General features: G+C 40.4%; 1 protein-coding gene across 3 annotated transcripts in view; it reads left to right on the top strand.

The window, feature by feature from the left end:
- The first annotated feature begins 8,883 nt into the window (after positions 1-8,883).
- CYFIP1 (cytoplasmic FMR1 interacting protein 1) overlaps positions 8,884-12,820 on the top strand; it is a 132,670-nt gene continuing 128,733 nt past the window's right edge. For 2 of the 3 annotated variants that reach the window (XM_042941287.1, XM_042941289.1), the window contains exon 1: positions 8,885-8,993. The gene's annotated coding sequence lies outside the window, so the exon portion shown is untranslated. Of the gene's footprint in view, positions 8,994-12,820 lie in introns of all 3 variants that reach the window. The other variant, XR_006203420.1, reaches the window with a different exon arrangement.

The following is a 12,820-nucleotide window of genomic DNA, read 5'->3' as shown; positions in this document are numbered from 1 at the left end:
CTATTCTAGAGAATGTTCCTTATGCACCTTAGAAAAATGTTTATTCTGATGTTGATTGGAGTGTTCCGTATATGTCTTTTAGGTGCAATTGATTTAAAAAATTTACTATAAAGCTATAGTAATCATAACAATGTAGTACTGGCATAAAGACAGACGTACAGACCAATGAAATAGAATAGAAAGCCATAAAGAAACCCTCACATATATGGTCAAATTATTTTTGACCAAATAAGGAAATAGAATACTTGAACAATATGTCCTTAACTTATTAATAATAGTTTTGAAAAGTCTTATTCTGATAATTCCAACATCCCTCCCATATCTGAGTATGGTTCTGATGCTTGCTCTGTCTCTTTAAACTGTTTTTTTGCCTGTTATTGTACTTAAAATTTTTGTTGAAACACATATATTATGTACTGGTGATGCTGGCAGGCTGGCTCCAGAGATCCAGAGAGAGTCCTGCAGGACCAGCCAAGAGGGTCATTGGCTGTGTATAGGATGGAAATCAAACTCAAGTCAGCAGGCAGTAAAAGCAGAGTTTATTGAAGGTATAGAGGGAGTGCAGATACAGAAGGGATGTCTGGGAGACTCAGAAAGGAAAGGAGGGGGTCTTGTCTTTATTTGGGTCTGGGGATTTTTACTGCGGACAGTGGGCTGGTGTCTGTGTCCTCTTAGGCATCCAGGAACTGGCTAGAACAAAGATGAGATCACAGATGTTATTCCTTGGAGTCAGGGGTCTTGGCATTGAGATGTCTAGCTCTGGTGGTCTGGAATACATATATGATAACTTCATCTGATTATTCTTATCTGGTCCTTCCTTAGATGTTATCAGTTCTAGAGAAATCATGAACTCCTTGTCCCTTACAATGCTATTTGCGTTACAAGGCATGTGTCATGTGGGGTGGAGGTACAAGTCTTAGCAAGAATAGAAGCAGGAAAAGGAGAAAAAGCAGATTTTTCTGGAGTCTTTCAGTTTCTCTATCTTACTGGGTAAAAGGATCTGTGGTAAATAGACTTTTATTGATACGACATTAAATGTAGTGGGGTGGGAAGAATTCCATAGTTCATGAAATTATGATTATGATGAAGAAGCAAAAGGTAAGCTGAGAGCAAAGCACAAGCTAACACCCTGCAACTACCCTCCCACCCAGGTAAGATGTATGTGACATTTGTTAGGCACTCCTGGCTGCCCAAGAATAAAGGAAAAAGGAAAAACAAATGGTCAACTGATAGGATGTGGGTCTTCATCAGTTTGCAACTGTCTCAATGATTTACAAGAAAAAGCAAGCTCCAGAAACCTATAGACTCAATTTCCTGGACCTCTAACATCACCCTCCTGTCCATAGCATAGAAAATCTGACATAGTCAGTCTTCATAACCCCGTCCAACTCTTTCTGCCCGCAGGACCTGTCCCTGTGCTATAATCTTTTTTGCACTAAAAATGTCTCAGGAATTTTTTTTTGACCAATCCTCCTAAACCCCGCTTCAAACTATATCAATTAGTTCTCCATTTTCTAGTGAGCCTATGCCCCCGGGCTGTGAACTTCACAAGTGTTTCTCAGTTTTCTCCCCTTTAGGTGGGACAGGATGGCTAGAAGGGGCTGCATTGAGTATTTCCCTTCACTCAGGTTGGTTATGCTTTGATACCCCGCAATCCCCCCACCCCCCGCCATGAGTTAGGGTTTGTTGAAATGGTCCTCTTGAGGACAGACTTTGTTAAGAACATACTACTCTGGAATATTTCAAAACAGTTCCTTTTTTCTTCCTCTTGCTGGAAGCACAAGGTGATTTTTCTCCGGTCTTCACTGTGAGAACATAGTAAGACTCCTGGAGATAAAAATTGCAAAATTGTGGATATAAGACAGGCTCCCTCCTGGAATTTTTAAGTCTTAAGCTTATCTACACTGAGGCTCTGGCAGTTCATTAGTTTCAGCTTAGGTTTCCCTACCCTAGTACTAGGTCCCTAAAAGTTTCTGTTCATGGCTTTCTCTTTTGGTAAGTTCTGATTCTTTGTATCCACCTGTCTTATCTCTCTGATTTATGAGTTAGCAATTTGTCCTGTGACCTCACTTCTTTAATGGATCTAAGAACTGTTGATTTTCAGTTCTTGTAGCTTTTTACTTGTTAGGACAGAGTGACAACTTTCAAGCTCCAGATATGCTAGACCAGAAACTGGATCTACAGAATTTCTCTTTGTCAATATTCTCATTTTGTTCATATAACAATATATCAATGTATGCTTATATTGTGTTTTCTTGATTTTCTTTAGTTCTCTGTATGTGTTCTAATTTAGCTCATCAAGCATATTTGAGGTAGTTGTTTCAAAGTCTTTGTCAAGTAAGTCTGAAACCTGTGTTTCTTTAGAGTCAGTTTCTGGAGATTAATTTTGTTCCTTTGGATGGGTCATGTTTCCCTGCTTCTTTGTATGCCTTGTGATATTCTGTTGAAAATTAAGCATTGAAAAAAAAGGTACCTCTCAGTCTTTGCAGACTGACTCCATGCAGTGGAAGACATTCACTAACCATTGCAAGTGAAGACTTAAGGCATGCATCATTTTTCATTCTTGGGGTGTGTGAATGTTCCCCCCCCCCCCCCATACCCTATATACACAGCTGCTTTTAAAATGTCTTGTTTCCCTAAGAGTCTCAACCTCAGGGCTTTAGATGTTCTATTGTATTCCTCTATGCATAATTAATCTCTAGGTCTGAAATTCCCTACAGCTCTCCACCATGCTCTGACATCCACCACTGCTTTCATCAGCCACCAACCTGATATTCATATTAATCCACCATTCCTGTCATCACTGTGAGCCAAGAAAGACAAAAAACAATCTCTCTAAAAACCCCCAGACAAGTCAGAACATTGCAGACAACTCCCACTTTTTTCCTTTCATCCTAAGGGAGGGACCAGAAATTGAGTGGCTTCCTCCTAAATCAGACCGGGTGGTGAGGGGGAAGAAGGGTAGTAGGCAAGGGTGATCAAAAATGCCATGAAATTTTTGTTTGGAATATTTTCAGTATAACTTTTTTTTTGTGCATTTGTTTGGTTGCTGCAGATTACTAACTGGTTTCTAGAGTACTCACAAAGCTACTTTGGTAAGCTACTGGGTGGCTTATAAATAACTTGATGTTTTTGTGGGAGAACAAGGGTTTAGGGTTTCCTACTCTGTCATCTTGCTCACACCAACCAACACATTATCTTTTCTATGTGGTAAAATTATGTAATAATCTTGAGATTCCTCCATTTTGTGATAATGCTTCCATCATTCTTTCCTTTTTATTAAGTGTTATTCCATTGTATGAATATAGCACGATTTATCCATTTTTCCTAGTTATGCACTTTGAGTTGTTTCTAGTTTTTGCTATTATGAATAAAACTCATAAGAATGTTCATGTACAGGGGCACCTGGGTGGGTTAGTCAGTTAAGCATCCAACTCTCGGTTTTGACTCAGATAGTGATCTCATGTTTCATGGGTTCAAGCCCCACATTGGGCTCTGCGCTGATGTGAAACCTGCTCAGGATTCTCTCTCTTCCTCTCTCTCTGCCCCTCCCTCCCTCATCTCAAAAATAAATAAATAAACTTTAAAAACAAAGAATTTTCACGTACAAGTTTTTGTGTAGAGATACATTTTCATTTCTCTTGGGTAAATACATAGAAGTAGAATTATTGTACCATGGTGTACATGTATGTTTTTATAAGAGATATCCAATATGATTTCTTTTTTGAAGTGTCCTGTTTTTATTGGGTTGTCATTTTACTGTTGATTTGTAGGAGTTCTTTGTATACTCTGGATATAACTCCTTTGTCAATTACATGTATAGCAATATTGTCTTCTAGTCTGTGCCTTGGCATTTCATTCTCTTAACATTGCCTTTTGATGGGAAGTTATACAATTTTGATCCAATCAATTTATCATTTTTTCCCTAAAGATATTGATGAAAGAACCTTATCTGTTCTAAGAAGTTTTTGCCTATGTCTACCGTAAGATTTTGAAATTATTCTTTTATGTTTTCATCTAGAAGCATTGTATCTATCTTTTAGATTTCACATTTAGATCTATGATGCATATTGAGTTAATTTTTGCATATGGTGTGTGCAAGGGGAAGGTTCAGTTTTCTCCCCACATGGTTATGCAGTTATTTAGCACCTTAAAAAAATCCTGTCTATTTCTTATCTCATTGAATTACTTTGGCACCTTTACTGAATATCAACTGACCATACCGTTGTGGGCTTATCTTAGTCCACTTGGACTGCTATAACAGAATACCATAAACTGGGTGGCTTATAAACAACAGGATTTTATTTCTCAAAGTTCTGGAGGCTGGGAAGCTCAAGATCAAGGTGCTGACAGACTCAGTGTCTGGTAAGAACCTACTTCCTGGCTCATAGACCTGTAACCTCACATAGTGGAAGGGATGAACTCTCTGGAGTCTTTTTTCTAAGGACACAAATCCTATTCATGAGGGCTCTACCCTGATGGCCTAATCACCTTCCAAAAGCCACACTTCTAAATCCCAACACATTGGGGATTTGGTTTCAACATATGAATTTTGGAGGGACACAAATATTCAGTCTACAGCAGGACTTATTTCTCACTATTCTGTTTCATTGATCTATTTGTATATCCTCATGCCAAGACCATACTTTTTCTTTTTTTTTTTTTTTGACAAAGAAAGAATAGCATAAATATGTTACAGTAGTTGTATTAAAGTCCTTCCCTACTAACTCCAGTATATCAGTCATGTTGAGATTTATTTCTCTTGGCCTATTTTTTTTCTTGATTAATTTCTTGATTTCTTGTAGGTTTTGTTTGTTTTTTTACTTGTTTTTTGTTTTGCTTTGTTTGTTGCAGTCTTGGCATTTATGACTATATACCAAATATCACAAATGATTCATTGTAAAATTAGAAATATAGGTAAGAAATAAATTTCTCACCATGAGACATTATTTTATAATTAGGATGACCCAGCTATTTGACTATGTGAGTTATGCTGTGTATTACCAATATAATGGAAACTATCATTTGAATGACATTTCAAATCTTTGTATTTTTTTCTAGTAATCAATTTCTGATCATCTTTACTATGGCCGTGTTAATTATATACATACTATATATACAGTATATAATGGATTATAATTCAAAATTATATAAACTGGGCACTTATAGTTTGCTTTTGTTTTTTCCCAATGATTTCCTCGCCCAGATTTCCCGCTGGGTTTTTCTTCATCTTTCTTTCTTTCTTTAATTAATTAATAATTTTTTAATTTACATCCAAGTTAGTTAGCATATAGTGCAATTATGATTTCAGGAGTAGATTTCGGTGATATATCCCCTGTGTATAACACCCAGTGATCATCTCAACAAGTGTCTTCCTTAATGCCTCTTACTCATTTAGCCCATCTCCCCATCCACAACCCTTCCAGCAACCTTCAGTTCGATCTCTGTATTTAAGTCTCTTATACTTTTCCCCCTCCTTGTTTCTATATTATTTTTGCTTCATTTCCCATATGTTCCTCTGTTTTATATCTTAAAGTCCTCATATGAGTGAAGTCATATCATATTTGTCTTTCTCTAATTTCGCTTAGCGTAATACCCTCTAGTTCCACCCACATAGTTGTAAATGGCAGGTTTTCATTCTTTTTGATTTTCAAGTAATACTCCATTGTGTGTATATGTGTGTATGTGTGTGTGTGTATTCTTTATTCATTCATCTGTCAATGGACATTTGGGCTCTTTCCATTCATACTTTGGCTATTGTTGAGCCAAGACCATACTCTTAAATACTGGGATTTTATACAATTGGTATTTTTTCTTCCTTGCATGTTTTATAGAATTCACTACTGAAGCTATATAGACTTGGAGATTTTCTCTGAGGGAAGGTTTTAAATTACCGGTTCAATTATGTTTCTTCTATCAATATGGAACCATTTATATTTTCTATTTTTTTGTCTGTGTCAGTTTTGGAAAACCATGTTTCCAAGAAATTTGTGTTTCTTCTGTATTATTAAATTATTTCCTTGAAGTTTTTCATATACTTCTTTTTAATACCTTTTTATTTTTTTATCAGAAACTATTGGTGTTTCCCTTTTTATTTTTGAAGTTGGTAATTTATGTTTTTCTAAAATCAATTTTGCTAGGGTGTAACAATTCTATTAATTTTTTTTTTCTTTCAAGCAAGCTCTATGCCCAATGTGGGACTTGAATGCACACCCCTGAGATCAAGATTTGCACATTCCACTGGCTGAGTCAGCCAGGTGCCCCTCTAAAAGTTTTTTAAAAGTAAGCTTTTTTGTTTGGTCATCTCTCTTCTAGTTCATTGACCTCTGCCCTTATCTTTATTATTTCTTTCATTTTTATTTTCTTTGGATTTCATTTGCTTTTCTTCCCCCTAACTTTTTTGAGGTAGACATTTACATAATTGATTTTAAACCTTTCTTGTTTTATAATATGTGTATTTCATATATAAACTTTACCTCTGAGAATTCATTTAGCTGCATCTTGCAAATTTTAATGTTTTTCATTATTAGTTCTGCATATTTAAAATTTCCATGTGATTTCTTATATGATCAAAGGGATATTTACATTTGTATAATTTCATTTTCTAATAGTTGAGCATTTAAAGTTATGATTTTGTTATTCCTTTTTAGTTTAATTCCATGGTGGTCAGAGAAGGTACTATATGATTTCAACCCTTTGAAATCTGTTGAGATTTGTTTTACTTCCTAGCATAGGGTATGTTTTGTGAATATTAAGTATTTGAAAACTTTCATTCTTCTCAGTAGTACCAGGAGGGTTCAGTATAAAGGTTTTGAGCATCTTTTATCGAATGCAATGTATTCTGTATTCTGTATTGTGAAGGTAATATTTAGGTCAAATAGGTTAGTTGCTTTATTTATTTATTTATTTATTTATTTATTTATTTATTTATTTAAATATTTGTTTGCTTAAGTAATCTCTATCCCCAATGTGGGACTTGAACTCATGCCCCCAAGACCAAGAGTCACATGCTCTTCCAACAGAGCCAGCCAGGCACCTTCACTAATTGTTTAAAAAATTTTTCTGTATCATTATTTATTTTTGTGTCTGCTTGTTCTGTCAGTTATGAGGAGAGAATTAGGCTCTCTAATTATGACTGTATATGTTCATGTTTCTTCTTCTGATTCTATCAATTTTCCCAAGCATTCTAAAACTTATTTGGTGTATACATACTAAAAAAAAGTTTTTTTCTTAATGAGTTGATCTCTTTATCTTTATCAAATGTCCCTTTTTATTTCAGGTGACTCTGTCTTTAAGTCTTTGAATATTAACATAGTGATGAAAACTTTTTTATGATTGTTATATAAATGGTAGATTGTTTTCCAACTTTTTAATTTCAACCTCTTTGTCTATTTTAAATAGCATATATTTGGGATTTGTTTTTATTCAGTGTGACAATTTAATTGGAGTGTTTAGTCCATTTACACTTAATGTAATTGACAATATGGTTGGATTTAAGCCTAACAGCTTGCTCTTTGTAACTGCTTATCTTATACACTTTTTGCTTTTTTGCTGCCTTCTTTGGATTGAGCATATTTTAGCATTCTATTTCCTCTCTTGGCTTTTTATATATGCCCAATACACCTTGAATTTGTATTCTATCACTTCATCTACAGTGTAAAACAAAACGAAACAAGACAAAACCCTTTGGAATCTAACTTTGAGACTCAGTCCTGGACAGGGTGAAGTAGTAATCTGATTGAAAATGTGTGGCTGAGAACCAGAAGCTCACTTAAAGCCCATGTTTTGCAGGAGTGTTAGGGAGCTCCAGGAACTTCTATGAAAAATGTTCTCAGAATTTTTAAACAACTGGTAGATTCTGGTCTAGTCAGGATCCATTTGCTGTGACTTTTTGCATTATCCAGACAACAGCTGAAAGTAAATCTTTTGTGGTTTTCATAGTTAAGTGGCCAGATTTAGAATACTTGATGCCCATCATTATTGGGCATCCACTAGAACCACAATGTCGGTGGGTGGGGGAAGGGGAAGTGGGTAGGTGGGGTGCGTGGGGTGTTTAGGGCCATTTTTTCTCCTAAGCATGCTTGTGATACGCTCACTCCATTTACTGTTTCCACATGATTTGTTACTAAATTGGCCTCTGTCAAGATTGTTTTTTGGGAATTGTTCAAGTTTTCTTCTGTCAGTCATTCCCCCCCCCCCCCCCCCCCCCCCCCCCGCCCCAGCGATTCCTCCAAGTCTGCACTTGCGTTTGCCCCTGGCTCAGAGAGAGATGGGGTTGAACAGATATGATCACTGCAGGGTCTGTTGGGGTCATTCTCCCTTAGTTAGCTGGGCTCTGGCGGTGTATACCTGTTGCACCCTGTACCTGGCCGCCTGCCATGCTCTGGCCTGCGGAGTACAGGTGTGCGCACCTTCTACATGGCAGTGGCGACGGAACGACGCGCCCTGAGTGTCCCGCCTTTTAGTCTTTTCTGCAGCTCATCCACCCACCGCCCTGAGCAGGATGCGGGCCCCGCTCCTTTCCCTCCACGAGCCCGGAGGCTCCCACGGGGAAGCTTCACAGCAGTACTCCCCAGCTGTCCCACGCAGAGCTGAGGCAGGTGGCCCTCGGGGCTGTCCCTAGGAAGCACCTTACGCGGCCGGAGGGGAGCGCAGCCAGGGTTTTTCGGTTGCCTCCTTCCTGTCCTTTGGCGTCGGGCGTGGGCGGGCCGGCTGGATCGGGGGGGGGGGGGCGGAGGGGGGGCGAGCAGGGGCGGTGGGCGGTGGGGGGGTGGTGCACCGCGCAGAGGAGAGAGCTGCCAGAGCTGGGGCGCGAGCGCGGAGGGAGGAGCGCCAGGAGGAAGAGGCCGAGCCGGGAGAGCCCCCGCCCCGGGAGGAAGGGGAGGAGGCCGGGTGTTTCCTGGCGCATTCCCGGCCCGCCCGAGTGACTCACTCAGCCTGGAAACTCCCAGGGCCCGTCCGGGACCCTCGAGCCGCCGCCGCCGCTGACCCAGGTGAGGAAGGCTGCTGCCCCCGCCCAGCTCCATAAACCCTGTGAGGTCCAGGCGGCCCTCGGAACCGAGTCGGGCATTGCGGCGGCGGTGCCCGGCCGGGGCCCCGTGGGCGGCCAGGACTTGGTTCTCCGCGGCGCGGCCTCCCCGGCGGCGCGGCCTCCCGGGATCGCTTTGGCCCACGGACCCCTGTTTCCGTGCCTTCGAACCCCCAGTTCCAGCGCATCCCGGTCTATGCGCCCTTCGAAACCCTCACATTCCCGGCCCCAGCGCTCTCCGGCCCCTGACTCCTCATCCAGCGCCCCCGGCCCCTGCGCCCCGGCATTCCGGATCCCGACCCCCCCCCCCCCCCCCCCCCGCACGTGGCAGAGCTCAGCGGAGAGGGTATATTGGTGTTTTGTAGTTATTGTTGGAAAGTAAGGCGCAGACAGCTTGCAGTGAGATCGTGCGGCGAGACCTGAACCAGTTTTTGCTCATTTTGTGCCCCTATCTGAGGGAAGGAGGAGACACTGGCCAAGCGAAACCATTTTGCAGAATCTTGGAGACGAGTTTTAGGCTTTGTTAAGGCGCGGGGATTGTTACGTGGGCTGCGCTGTTCCTACAGCCATACTGAGTGTATTTTAAGGATGAAATACGTGCGCTTAGTTTGCAGCACATTGTGGGTGTGAGAAAAAGGGTGAGAGGGTAATTTGGGAATGGGGTTTAAGGAGCGTTGTTTAAGCTGAGAGGCGTCCAGACTATGTCCACTTTAGTGTTATGTCTAAACAGTACAGATAGCAATTGCTATTAAACCTAGTGTTGGATGATCTGTGCTTCTGTGGGCGACTGAGACTTTGTAGTGTTTCTTTTCTAGTAGTAGAGGGTACTGTGTGCCACATTGGACGGTTTTTACTGCTTTGTGATCCCAGTGGTATTTCTTGGCCTTTTTCTAATATTATTCCTTCGATGACTAGTGATTGAAGTAGCATTGATACCTGGTACTGTAGATCAGATTGCTGTGCTTGACCCCTCGTCACCAACTCTTGGTGATTGTGCCAGAAAATCCTGTCCAGGTTCATCAGCCAGAGGTGGCAGTTTCTGATGCTGTGTGCTGGAATGCCTGAACCTATGAGGGTCCCACCCCTGCTGTCCCTTATCCCTGCAGGTTGTTAGTGGTTTTCCGTGTGAAATGTAGATGTGCAGGCACAGAGCTGAAAAGAAATCACGTTTTAAATAAATGGGGGACACAGCAAGTATGCATTTGTAGGAATTCAATAGGAATTTGGTGCTGTTTCATTCCCCGCTGCCTTTCCCCCCTAGAGCATCATCTCTGTGACAGAGGCAAATAGAATTGTGGTGGAAATACATTTCCTGTGTTAATACATATATACATGTGTTTGTGTGCTGATAGGTTGCTCAAAGAAAATTTTCCTTTATTTTGGTATGTGCGTTTATTTGGATTTATTTTTAAATTTACATGCAGTAAAGTTACCTTTTTGGTGTATGGTTCAATGAGTTTTGACAAATGCATAGTCATATGACTCCCATCACAATCAAGATACAGAGCAGTTCTGTCACCCGCCAAATTCCTTCAACTGTCTTTTTGTAGGCAGCCCTTCCTCCCATTTTCAACTGCCGGCAATCACTGAGTTGTTGTCCATTGTTACAGTTTTGCTTTTTCCAGAATGTCGTATATGGTCTTTGAGTCCGGCTTATTAGTTCACTTAGCGTGATGAATTTGAGATTAATCCATTTGCTAGTTTATCCCCAAGGGGTAAAGACATGAAGGTTTGAAAAGTGTACGTTTAGGATACAGCCTGAGAGATTCAAGCAATATTTAAAAAAATTTTCTTTAATGCTTATTTGTTTTTGAGAGAGAGAGAGAGACCGAGCTCGAGCAGGGAAGGGGCAGAGAGAGAGAGGGAGAAACAGAATCCGAAGCAGGTTCTAGGCTCTGAGCTGTCAGCATGGAGCCTGATGCGGCACTTGAACTCATAGACCGCGAGATCATGACCTGAGCTGAAGTCAGACGCTCAACTGACTGAGCCACCCAGGCGGCCTCAAGTAATATATATTTTTTAATTAATTTAATTTTTTTAAATTTACATCCAAATTAGTTGGCATATAGTGCAACAATGATTTCAGGAGTAGATTCCTTAATGCCCCTTACTCATTTAGCCCATCCCCCCTCCAACAATCCCTCCAGTAACCCTCTGTTCTCCATATTTAAGAGTCTCTTATGTTTTGTCCCCCTCCCTGTTTTTATATTATTTTTGCTTCCCTTCCCTTGTGTTCATCTGTTCTGTGTCTTAAAGTCCTCATATGAGTGAAGTCATATGATATTTGTCTTTCTCTGACTGACTAATTTCACTTAGCATAATACCCTCCAGTTCCATTCACGTAGTCGCAAATGGCAAGCTTTCATTCTTTTTGAATACACATTCTTTTTGAATCTTTTTTGTATACACACACACAGACACACACACAGACACACACACACCACACACACAAAACCACATCTTCTTTATCCATTCATCCATTGATGGGCATTTGGGCTCTTTCCATACCTTGGCTATGGTGATAATGCTGCTATAAACATTGGGGTGTATATGTCCCTTTGAACAGCACACCTGTATCCCTTGGATAAATACCTAGTAGTGCAATTGCTGGGTCATAAGGTAGTTCTATTTTTAGTCTTTTGAGGAACGTCCACACTTTCCAGAGTGGCTGCACCAGCTTGCATTCCCACCAACAATGCAAAAGAGATTCTCCTTATCTGCCTCCTCGCCAACATCTGTTGTTGCCTGAGTTGTTAATGTTAGCCATGCTGCCAGGTAGGTGTAAGGTGGTGACTCATTGTGGTTTTGATTTGTATTTCCCTGATGATGAGTGATGTTGAGCATTTTTTCATGTGTCAGTTGGCCACTTGGATGTCTTCTCTGGAGAAGTGTCTATTCATGTCTTTTGCCCGTTTCTTCACTGGATTCTTTGTTTTTTGGGTGTTGAGTTTGATTAGTTCTTTATACATTTTGGATACTAACCCTTTATCTGATATGTCATTTGCAATATCTTCTCCCATTCTGTCAGTTGCCTTTTAGTTTGGCTAATGGTTTCCTTTGCTGTGCAGAAGCTTTTTAGTTTGATAAGATCTCAGTCGTTCATTTTTGCTTTTGTTTCCCTTGCCTCTGGAGACATGTTGAGTAAGAAGTTGCTGTGGCCAAGATCAAAGAGGTTTTTGCCTGCTTTCTCCTCAAGGATTTTGATGGCTTCCTGTCTTACATTGAGGTCTTTCATCCATTTTGAGTTTATTTTTGTGTATGATGTAAGAAACTGGTCCAGGTTCATTCTGCATGTCGCTGTCCAGTTTTCCCAGCACCACTTGCTGAAGAGACTGTCTTTATTCCATTGGATATTCTTTCTTGCTTTGTCAAAGATTAGTTGCCCATATGTTTGTGGGTCCATTCCTGGGTTCTCTATTCTGTTCCATTGATCTGAATGTCTATTCTTGTGCCAGTACCATACTGTCTCTTGATGATTATAGCTTGTAGTATAGCTTGAAGTCCGGGATTGTGATACCTCCTGCTTTGGTTTTCTTTTTCAAGATTGCATTGGCTATTCGGGGTCTTTTCTGGTTCCATACAAATTTTAGGATTATTTGTTCTAGCTCTTTGAAGAATGCTGGTGTTATTTTGTTAGAGATTGCATTGAATATGTAGATTGCTTTGGGTAGTATCGTTATTTTAATAATATTTGTTCTTCCTATCCAGGAGCCTGGAATCTTTTTCCTTTGTTTGTGTGTGTGTGTGTGTGTGTGTGTGTCTTCTTCAATTTCTTTCATAAGCTTTCTGTAG

The sequence above is a fragment of the Panthera leo genome, chromosome B3 (genome assembly GCF_018350215.1).
Source record: "Panthera leo isolate Ple1 chromosome B3, P.leo_Ple1_pat1.1, whole genome shotgun sequence".
Taxonomy (NCBI): domain Eukaryota; kingdom Metazoa; phylum Chordata; class Mammalia; order Carnivora; family Felidae; genus Panthera; species Panthera leo.
The sequence above is the reverse complement of the archived record's forward strand: the minus strand, read 5'-3'. Positions and strand labels throughout refer to the sequence as shown.